Source organism: Diceros bicornis, chromosome 2 (assembly GCF_020826845.1).
Source record: "Diceros bicornis minor isolate mBicDic1 chromosome 2, mDicBic1.mat.cur, whole genome shotgun sequence".
Classification (NCBI taxonomy): Eukaryota; Metazoa; Chordata; class Mammalia; order Perissodactyla; family Rhinocerotidae; genus Diceros; species Diceros bicornis.
In genome coordinates this window covers 35,148,435-35,159,903 of record NC_080741.1, presented here as the reverse complement: position 1 = coordinate 35,159,903, position 11,469 = coordinate 35,148,435, and the positions used below count along the sequence as shown (strand labels likewise).

Sequence of the window (11,469 nt, the reverse complement as noted above, 5' to 3'; positions counted from 1 at the left end):
TATAGCTCAGAGACCTAAAAGATAAGAGTTAACTTGTGAAGGGAGAGAGCTCTAGGCTAACAATACAGCATGTACAAGGGTCCTGGATTGGGAAGCAGCGTAGTGTCTTAGGGAAACAGGTGGGTGTGGCAGGAAGATAGCAAGCAAGGGGGAGACTAGTCAATAATGAGTGTGGAGAAGTAGGCAAGGGCCTTTCCTTGCACACCCTTATAGGCCATGTGAATTATTTTGCCTTATATTGAAAATGGTTTTCAGCAAGAATAGTGGGTGACATAATTTTATTCATGTTTTTAAAAAGATACTCCGGCAGTTGGACTAATAATGGATGGGAGGCCGGGGGAGGAAATATGAGGAGGCCAGCTAGGAGGCCATTGAAGTTTACTCTTTCAATATTGAATTGCAGCTGCTGAGCTGAGTGCCCGCCGCAGCCATCTGCAGTGTGAAGGTATTGCAAGTGCTGGGGAGGGGCAGTTAGGCAAAAGCCAGGACAGAACTAATAAGAATTGTTTCAAATGACAGGGCAGAAATTAGGCTGGCCCCTGTTCCCTGAATGAGGGCAACAGTCTTCTCCAGCTGAAGAGACCTATGTCAGCAAATAGTTTCACAGACAGTCACCAAGTGATTAAGGAGGAATGCTCTCCTTCAAAGGAAGACTCCTGTCCACAGAGGCCTGAAAATGGTGACTCAGGGCCTTTGAACTCCTGCCACTCGGCTTCCTTCCCGGGCTTGTTTGAAGGATGATTTTCACTTGCTCTTTCTATTTAGCTCCCCAGGAATAACCGGAGCAGAGGGAAGTTTCTGGGAGCCTCAAGGTAAAAAAGGCAGGACATTCCTTCATCTCACCTCCACTCCCAGATCCCCAGCTGCTGCTGCTGCTCTCTCATTGCTCCTTCGTGGGGCTGGCGGTCATGGGGAAAGCCTGCAGTTCTCTGTGGGTTCCCCATATGGTCAGCTTGGTGATCACTTCCTGAGCCTTCTGTTAACTGTCTGGCAGTAGGAAGGGAGAAGAGAAACTGAGACCCTGCATGGACCACGACCCTTCAATCCTGCATTTCCCTCTCTTGGCTCCTTGTGCACTTCTCTCTCTGCCTTTCCTATTTTCTTTTTTCTCCCCTAATCTACTTGCCTCCAAAGTAATAACCCGTTTCTCTCCAATTTCCTGAATACAATAATCATTTCTGTCAGGCCCAAGAAATGAGCAAATTAATGAAATTCATGCCAATAAAAAGAGGACATTTATTAAATGGAAATTGTACTTAAAGACGATAAAGAGCATCACTCAAGGCTAAGGGTTCAGAAGAATAAAGTTATTTTTGAGGAATGTTTAGATTAGGGGTTGTGTTAAGCATCAATATCTTCTATATGCAGAGACTCCTTGCTTCATGGAGCAGACGGAAGAGATGATAGAGTTTGGTGATGAAGAGTCTGGAATCTGGAATTAGATTGATCCTACCTGTGCCGTGGACTAAGTGTGTGACCTCAGGAAGGTTACTTAATCTCTGCCTCCATTTCCTCATCCACAAAATGGGAATATTTGTAAAACCTTGCTTACGTCATTATAAATGATAGGTAAATGAATTTATATCATATGCTCAAAATAGTGCTTGACATATAGTAAGCATGTTATAAATGTTTGTTACTAGTAGAAGCCTAAAATGAGGTCAGCAACATAAATTTATGCACAGCAAAGAATTCATCTCATTGCATTAATTATAAGACTAATGAGGTTCCTTTCATAAATAAAATAGTCCAATATATAGAAAAATGAAACTTGATAATTTAGTTGTTTTTTAGATCATATATTCAAAAGAAAAATTACATTTTGGGTAAAACATAAGCCACAAATGCGAATGGAAATACTATAATTATTCCGTATAATAGTTGAAAGGCTTGAAATGAAATCGAGCTGATGAGGATGACGATGATAATTTAGCTGAGCGGAACATATAGCCCCCCCCCAAATCACTGAACATTGTGTCTTTCTATTTGCCTCCTGAAATGGTCTACAGAATCGTAAAACGTGTCCCTTGTTGAGTACAATAGCCTCAGCTGCCATCACTGAGTAGAAATACTGCCTTTCAGAAGTGATTTAGTTATTTGGGAACTAACTGAAATACAGCAAAAGTGACAGGAGTCTTTAAGGGCACAGTCCTCGTCTTGTTCATCCAGGTATTTCCCGAGCCCATTATAGATGCTCGTTACACAACACTACGGATTATATCTACGGATAATCAACACTCAGTGAATGGTGAAGGGATGGCAGCGAAAATATTAAGCGAACCTGAACCCTTGAAGACAGTATACTTAGCAAATACACAGACATAGACACACATAGACACGCACACTGATAGCTAAATGATTATTGAGCGTGTACTATGTGCAGTTCTATGTTAAGAACTTTACCACACTTTATCCTCACTACAACCAGTTAGGTATCATCTCATACCCATTGTATAGATGAGGAAACTGAGGTTTATAGAGGTTAAATAAGTTCTCATACAAGTCATAAGTATTTGAGCCAAAATTCAAATCCAAACTATCTCCAATGTTTGTCTGCTTCACAGCACATTATAAAATGACGTGGAAGGAGAATGATTTTTTAATGAAGCATGGTTAAGGTTACCTGAAAACACATAAAAGTGTTCTTTGGCAAAAGTCAGAGATGTATAGAATCCATTTTTTGACATAAAAGTTTCGTAACCATATATTGGTTAGTTTTTGTTGCATAACAAAGCACCTCAAAACTCAACGGCTTTAATAAAACAAGTAGTTGTTATTATTCACGCATTTGTGGGTCAGCCGGTGTTTGACTGATGTAGGCTGGGCTGGGTGGACAGTTCTACTTTGCCCTGTGTGTCTGGGCTTGTCTGGGGCAGTTATGCTTCAGACTGCAGTGGCTGGGGTGACTGTGCTCCACATGAATCGCATCTTCCTCCTGGGCCCAGGAGCTAATCAGAGCATGCTCTTCTCCTGGTGATAGATAGAGGTGCAAGAGGGGAAAGCCCCAGAGTCCCTGCTTGTGTCACATCAAGGCAAGTTACCTGGCCAAACCCGAAGTCAAGAGATGAGGACATTTACTCTGCCAGTGGAAGTAGGGGTAACTGCAAAGTCAATGGTGTATCCTTTAGAGTTTAATTAGACGAGCAGAACTAGTATGAGTGACACAGAATAAAGGATCTATTATAGGGATTAAAATTTACGCAATTGTGGGAGCTGGTTGAGAAGCCAAGGTAAGGCTGTTACTTCTGTATTTGATGTTGGGCATGAAGTAATCAGGGCCAGCAGTTGGGAAGGAAAGTTAGACATAACGTGGTGAGAGCGAGGACCGACTGGAACCCACATCAGTCTCTAACTGTCTCCAGACACGAAGGCATGAGCGACTTGCAGGAGAAGCCGGCGCCCGCCTGGCTGAGGAGCTGCAGAAGGTGAAGGAGGATTTCCAACAGGAGCGGGAGGAGCTGTGGGGCGGCAGCGGTTCCATGCCATCAAGGGGAGCCGGCAGGTCGGTGAGGATGTGCGGGAGCTGCACCAGTGCCAGCCTACAGCCACCTTCAGAACGGAAAACAATGGCTGCTGCTTGATTTCCCTTGGCCAAAACTCACACAATTTTTTCTTGTGGCAAGCTTCATCCAGGACCAGACAGAGAAGACCATTTTGGGAGAGGTAATTCCAGCTTAGCTCAGGTGACAAAACAAAGCTGCCACACATGGAAAAGGGAGTAGACTCAGGAAGAGAGAAAATATTGAGGCCAGTAATGCAAATGACCACATAGAGTAACGGTAGAGGAACTGAGTCAGTGCATGAGAGGAGTAACTGTGTGCCACGACCAATTTTTCTTATTGAAACTGAAGATTTCAATGCCCCTCATCAACTTTATAAATCATACTTCTCCTCTCTCTGGAGAAAGCAATACATGTGGATTATAGTGTAGCTGTTAGACACAGGAGGGCAAGTTAGACGGTAAAACTATAAGGAACAGGCCCACAGGTAGGAGATGACAGTGCTGTTGACAATTCGTATGGTGCTTGCTGACTATATCATATCCTTGCCGTGAGTTAAGAGAAAATAAGAGCCACCTTGTTTAGGTTTATCCTTGGTGAGAGTTACATAGAAACAGCTGGAGAAAGTGAGGCAGAAAAATGTTAAATGACCAAGAAACAATTAGCCATTGAGGAAAGAGCATTGGATTAGGGGTCTGGGGACCTGAGTCCTAGTCTGATAGACCACAACTAGTTGTATAACTCTAAGTAAGCAAGTTATTGCACCTTGATTTCCTCATCTGTAAGTGGAAGTGTTGGGCCAAATAAATCTCTGGCTGCCTTCTACGTCTCATGAGCCAAGAAGACCTTAGACTATCCCTGTGACTTCCACACTCCTACGTGCCGCCATGTTTCTCTGTTTGTCTCGTCTTTGCAGCTGCCTGCTTAGACTTTGGGGGAGGGGCAGAGGTACCCAAATTAGATACCCAAGTACTGGATTCTCTTGCTAGAAATGCTGCTATATAATTTTGGTTAGTACAATTTCCCTTGTTTGTGTCTCAGTTTCTCCACTCTCTTTTCCTCAAAGAGGTATGGATATGGAGATATGTGAATCCCACTCTCTGCTCCTTGGAATAAATCAACTGTTCAAAACAAGAGATTGTGCTGGTTTTTTCTTCTTGGCATAAGGAAGAACAAATGAACTGGGGGTGGGCGGAGAAGAATGGTTCTACGGTGTTAGGAGTGAAAAGGGGTTGAGGTGGCACATTGGAGGAGAAACAGGGAAAATAAATTCTTGCAAAACATAACAGTTCTGTGATTCACAAGCAAAACTTGTTTTCTGAATTGGAGACAGAGAGTGGTGCACATGTGACAATGTGCATTTCTCCAGCTAGGACTATCTTTTTTTTAATTGAAAGTTTTTAAGATCAGGGAATGCATTTATAGCCCTGCTCTGAATTAGGAACTGAGAGCTCTAGAATCCAGGATTGCCTAATTAACTCCTGCTCCAAAGGGTCACCATGGTGTGTGAACAAAATTAACAACATTGTTAGTGCATTGTACAACGGGCAGAACTATCTCCAAATAGCCCTAGGAGTCACCCTGGGTTACCTGGGCAATGAGCCACCAGGGGCCAGGACCTCCTTTCTCCTACTGGAAGAGGCTTCACCTAAGATCAGCTTCCTATAGGACCAGGACCTTACGTCATCTCAAGAGCTAAATTTCCCACAGAGTCAGAGCAGCTGGCTTCCTTAGACGACAACTGTGAACTGCTGGCACCCCAAATCCAGACTGTTTGGCAATAAGTATTCTTTATCCTCCTTTCCTCTGACTCCAGCAATGTGAAAATAGTCAGCCCGAAAGACGGAAGTGCTACTTCCTCTGGAACAAAGCCCGCATTCTATCTAGCCAATGTCACGGCTGTATTCATTGGAAAATATACACCAAGACCCAGTTACACAGGCAAGAAATTTATTGGGGGTAATGTCTGTGAAAAATAAGTGGAGAGGAATCAGCAGAGAAAGACTTCAGACCACACTGTGGACCCGACACCTGTGTCAAGAGAAGAGGGAGGCAGGCAGATTTGGGAGGAAGAAACTCCTACAGGTGCGTTGTACTCAATAGTGGAATAAAGAGCTTAACATAGGTATGCTAAAAGGAAGACCCCATGAGGTTTTCACCGGGATGAAACGGGATTAGCTTTGTAGTTCTTAGAATCTTCTTCACAGAAGAATGCAATTTCAGTTTCACTGGCGACTCCAGCTGCTTTCAGAGTGCTGCCTTCTTGTAACAGGAGTTGTGTCAGCATTTTCCAAACTCAACACAAGTTCCTTTGTCTTTGACTTATGTGCTTGATGAATAAGCTTTAGTTTATCACATTTATAATTTCTGAACGGTGGTGGCAGGTTGATCCTTAAAGAAACATCTTGCTTTAGAAATACTATAAATTCCTTCACCGTTTGGTCCAAATTTCTGTGATAGACTATAGATTTGAAACTGCTGTGATCAAATGAACAAAGTGGTGCCGTGTAGTGGTAACGTCTCCAGAAGCCATATGAAGAAATTCTTTTTGATCCAGCAATTTCATTTATTGGTAGGTACACAGGGAATCTCTGGGTACACAGGGACAACTGCTCGCAGCATTGCCTGATGTACCTCTGAGATAGCCTAGGCCAGCCCAATGGGAAGGGCCAACACAAAAATTGCCCTTAGAGAAGTTCCACACTAGGCAAAAATGGCCAGGTCCTAGTACCCGTATGATGTCATTGGCCGGGAGCTGCTCAAGGAGTGTGGTCTTCCTGTAGATCCCAGAGACCCTAAAAGAGGAGGCTGTCAGCTAGCTGCACTCCTCATGGTGGATCTCTCTTGAGTGAGGTCTGAGAGGTGCCCCTCCCTGGCTGCCTTACCGGCCTGGGCATACCTTTCAATAGGATAATGAAATATGAGTACAGTGTGAATTTCTGTATTGCTGACCCTGCCCTTGTGAGTTTTCCCTTTCCTCAATGAAATCTATTCCTTAATCATCATTATGTGACCTTGTAGAACTGGTCCTGAAATTTGGTGCATAATGGGGTGGAGGTGGGAGACCCACCCATTTATTACAATGTGATGAACCCAAGTAAGAAGGCCACCGTTCTTTTTTCCCTGCTATCCAGAGGCCACCGTGGTGACTCTGCGGCTGGGTAGGAGAAACATTGCAGTGCATGGCTGTGCCTACAACGCCAGTGGTCAGCTAGGCCTCTTGGGCTTTAAAAATACTCTAACAGTTCATAGAAGATGCTGTGCAATAAATGTTAATTGAATTGAATAATAGGTTTGTGTTTTTAGCAGTCACAAAGTTGGTCATCTTCAATGAAACGACATCTTTTTACGTACAATTTGCTCAGAGTCTGTAAGAGCAACACAGTGGGTGGGTTTCCATTGTATTTAGAAAGACAGTGTTGCTCATGGTCTCCAAAGACAGAGTAGAGAAGACTCAAAAGTGTCATGTTGGTTGTTGTTATAAAACAGTTTTTTAAAAGCTATCTTAGAAGGAAAAAGTGAACAGAATACTATGGAATCCCACTTCTATAAATTTTAAGCAGGACGTGTAGCATCAAGTCCATCTGTCCCTCCATCTGTCGCCTAAACTGATGTTTGAACTCTGTACTAGATGTTGTTTGACAATCAATATTCCATGTCCTGTCCTTCTAACACTCTTCTGTACTTTAGGGGCGAGAAGTTTATGAACTATGTTTCCAAGAATCTCTTGTTTCCAGCCCCGTGGATATCATTTATATTTTGTCAACGAGAGGCACTTACACAAAGTTGGAGTAAAAGTGGAAGCCATTTTCTCCTTCCTCTAGTAGTGGCAGCAGATCAGATCGTTATATGGGCTTTGCACCTATGCAATTTGAGTTTTGCAGTAGCTTTTGAGTTTTTCTGATATTCACCTGACTCAGGGTTACCAAGGAGCTGGGAAATTAGCAGTGAGGTTCAACACGTTACTGACTCTGCACAACAGCTGCCTTTCTCTGTCTTGCGTGACCATAATTGTAGTGAAGCTGAAAGCTAATGCCTGCTTCCTGCCTTTAACTTCTCCAGCCCCTCCAACAGTTTTGTGATCACCATATTATCTGTATTAAACCTCATTTTCTTTGAAATACCTCAATTGGTTTCAGTTTTGCTGAATGACAGAAACTTGTCCATGATATCTTCTCCTCGGAATTCTCCATCTTTGTGTTGATCGTTTTCAGAAATTTCATGGAACATTCTAAATCATAAGCAAAGATTTAATTCTGGGGCAGCTATGACTGCTGGGACATTTCTTCCTTATATCAAGCCCAATTCGGCCTAGTTGTAATTCTCCTTTGATGTAGTTCTATCACTTGCGACCATTCAGAACTAATGTGATCCTTCTTCCACATGACGGTCATTCAGATATTTGAAATAGCTTTTTATTTCCCTCAACTTTCTAACCACCTGCCCACTAGTTTATTCTCCAGGCAGAATGACTTTAATTTCTCTGTGATTTCCTTATCACCCTGCAGTGTCCATTATATCTACAGCCTTCGAAGAATGAGTTGTTCAGTTATTCATTTAACTCTGATTTCTTTAGCTAAAATATTTCCTCCACATTTCAGCCAATGCTTGATGTTTTTGGGTGGAAATTATGTGAATAATGAAGTGGCCCATAAACAAAATCAATTAAAAAGATACATATGGAAAAAAACTGTAATGAAGATGGCAAAGAGTAATATCTATAACATATAAAGAGATCTTAAAAATTGACAATAAAAATAAATTAGAATAAAATCCCAAATATATGCATAAATAATTAATAAAAGGTATAACCCAAATGGCTGACAAACATAAAATAATATTCTCAAATTAAACTAGTAGTTAGGTAAATAAAAATAAAAGTAACACAGAGATATCCCTTCACACCCATCAGACTGAGAAAATGACTAAAAGAATGAAAACAGAGATTTATAGTGGGACTGTGGGTAAAATTTTCCACCCATGGTTTTATGATGCAAAAATGAGTATTAACACATTTTCTGAACATGCATTCTGGTAATACCTATTAAAATCAAAATCACATAAACTTCTGACCCTGAAATTTCATTCCTGGAAATCTACCCCTAGAAGTACAATACACTTTGGTATTATAGACTTTACACCTCTCACAAAAATTAACTCAAAATGTATCATTGACCTAAATGTAAAATGTAAAACTATATCACTTTTAGAAGATAACAAAGGAGAAAATCTAGGTGATCTTGGGTTTGATGGTGAGTTTTTAGATACAACACCAAAAGCATGATCCATAAAAGAAAAAATTGACAAGTTGGACTTAATTAAAATTAAAAATTTGTGTTCTCTGAAAGGCACTGTTAAGAGAATGAAAAGACAAGCCACAGACTGGGAGAAGATATTTGCAAAATATATACCAGATAAAAGATTTGTATCCAAATATATACCTGATAAAGGATATACAAAAAACTTTTAAAACAATAAAAAACAAACTATCCCATTAAAAAATAGGCAAAAAGCTCTGAACAGACACCTCACCAAAGAAGATATGCAGACGACAAATAAGCGCATGAAAAGATACTCAACATCATATGTCATTAGGGAATTGCAAATTAAAACAACAATGAGATACCATTACATACCTATTAGAATGGCAAAAATCCAAAACACTGACACCATCAAATGTTGGCAAGGATGTGGAGCGAGAGGAACTCTCAATCACTGCTGGTGGGAATGCAAAATAGTACAGCCACCTTGGAAGACAGTTTGACATATTCCCACAAAACTAAATGTAGTCTTATCATACAATTTAGCAATTGCACTCCTTGGTATTCATCCAAATTAATTGTTAAAACTTATAGCGACCCAAAAATGTTTATAGTGCACAAATATTTATAGCAGCTTTATTAATAATTGTCAAAAAGTAGAAGCAACTAACTTGTCCCTCAATAGGTGAATAAACTAATACATCCACACAATGGAATATTACTCAATGATAAAAAGAAATGAGTTATTAAGCTAGGAAAAGAAATGAAGGAGCCTTAAATGCTTATCGTAAGGAAAAGAAGCCAGTCTGAAAAAGCCAGATATTGTGTGATTCTAACTATGTAATATTCCGCAAAAGACAGAACTACAGAGACGGTAAAAAGGTTAGTGGTTGCCAAGAATTTGAGGAGAGGGAGAAAGAGATGAATAGGTGGAGAAGAGGGGATTTTTAGAACAGTGAAACTAACACTGTATGATATCATCACAGTGGATACATGACAATATACATTTGTCACAACCCACAGACCTGAACAACACAAAGAGTGACCCCTAACATGAGCTATGGACTTTAGTTAATAATAATGTTCCAATATTGTTTCACGAGTTGTAACAAATATACCACACTATTGCAAGATGTTAGTAATAAGGGAAACTGTATGCAGGGGAGGGGGAGGTATATGGGAACCCCCGGTATTAACTGCTCAATTTTTCTGTAAACCTAATTTTTTTAAAGAAAAGAGCATGTGCATAATTTCATTCATTTTTCATAGATAATTATGTATATATGTGAATATGTATTATATAATATATGACATATATTATACTTATATATTATATATAAAGACATTAAATTAAAAAGGAAAAGTAATAAACCAGCTAGGTAGTACTATCGACTCCAATCTCTGGATGAGTGAACTGAGTTTTTCTCACTTAGTTAATAGTGAACCTGATTCTATCCCAATCTGACCTAAAGCTCATCTTCTCTCTGATGTGCTGACAGTATCTTAACTTCTGTAGCACACTAATGCTCATATTTCTGTTACACTTTTAGCCTTTAAAAAAAAATCTTCTGGGGTCCGTAGTGGTTAAGTTCACATGTTCCACTTTGGTGGCCCAGGGTTCAAGGGTTCAGATCCCTGCTGTGGACCTACACACTGCTCATCAAGTCATGTTGTGACGGCTTCCCATATAGAAAATAGAGGAAGATTGGCACAGACGTTACCTCAGCAACAATCTTCCTCAAGCAGAAAGAGGAAGATTGGCGACAGATGTTAGCTCAGGGGCAATCTTCTTCACCAAAAAAAAAAAAAAAAAAAAAAAAAAAATCTTCTGCCTTATTTTATTCTTTGATGTTCCATGAGGTTAATCTTCTCTTACTGAATGGACTGTTAGTGATGACCAACTACTATGTGTCTGTCATTCTTCTAAGCGTGTTACCTATGTTAGATCATGTAACCCTTACAACGATCCTATAAGGTAAGTAATACTTCAGCTCAATTTTGCAGAGGAGACTGAAACCCAGAGAGTTTGCTCAAGGCTATTCAACCAGTAAACTACCAAGCTGGGACTAGCACCCAGGAAGCTTGGTTCCCAGGCCACAGAACACTGCCTGAGATGAGTGGTTCTCAATCTTTACAATGGTACTTGTTAAGAATATAGATGTCTGCTCCTGTCCTAGATATGATTCAGTGGGGTTGTGGTAGGTCTAGAAATCTGAGATTTTGACAGATAGCCCAGGTGATGCAAATGTATGATTTGGGGAGCATTCTTTGAGAAACTCTGAACCTTATAAAGGAGAAGAAACAGGCACTAAAGAAAAAACAAAGGTGAAGAGAATTGCGGCTGTACCACCAGCCCCAGAATGTTAGTTTCGGAGAACAGAAATTGGATTTGCAGGAATCAGTGGGACTTTGCATTGAATTGCACAACAATTAAATCCTCCCCATGGCTGAATAGTATGATCCTGGTAAGGAGGCTGCTTTGGCAAAGGAGGCAACATTAATGCTGAAGACTTGGGATTTATGGCTGCAAGACACACCTTCCTGCCCCACCATGAGAGGATCAGGGAGAGGACAGCAAAGCTCAGGACTCAGATGTTGGTTTTTCCTATTGTGGTGACAGTCCCTGAGTGTTCTAACAGCCCAAGCAATGCTCAGGAATCCACACTCACCATGGGACTGTGCCGGTTACCTCCAATACAACCAGACAG

At 40.8% G+C, this 11,469-nt stretch overlaps 1 pseudogene; it reads right to left on the bottom strand.

Moving 5' to 3' along the window:
* Positions 1–5,655: 5,655 nt before the first annotated feature.
* On the bottom strand, positions 5,656–6,033 carry LOC131420955 (UPF0538 protein C2orf76-like; annotated as a pseudogene).
* Positions 6,034–11,469: the final 5,436 nt, after the last annotated feature.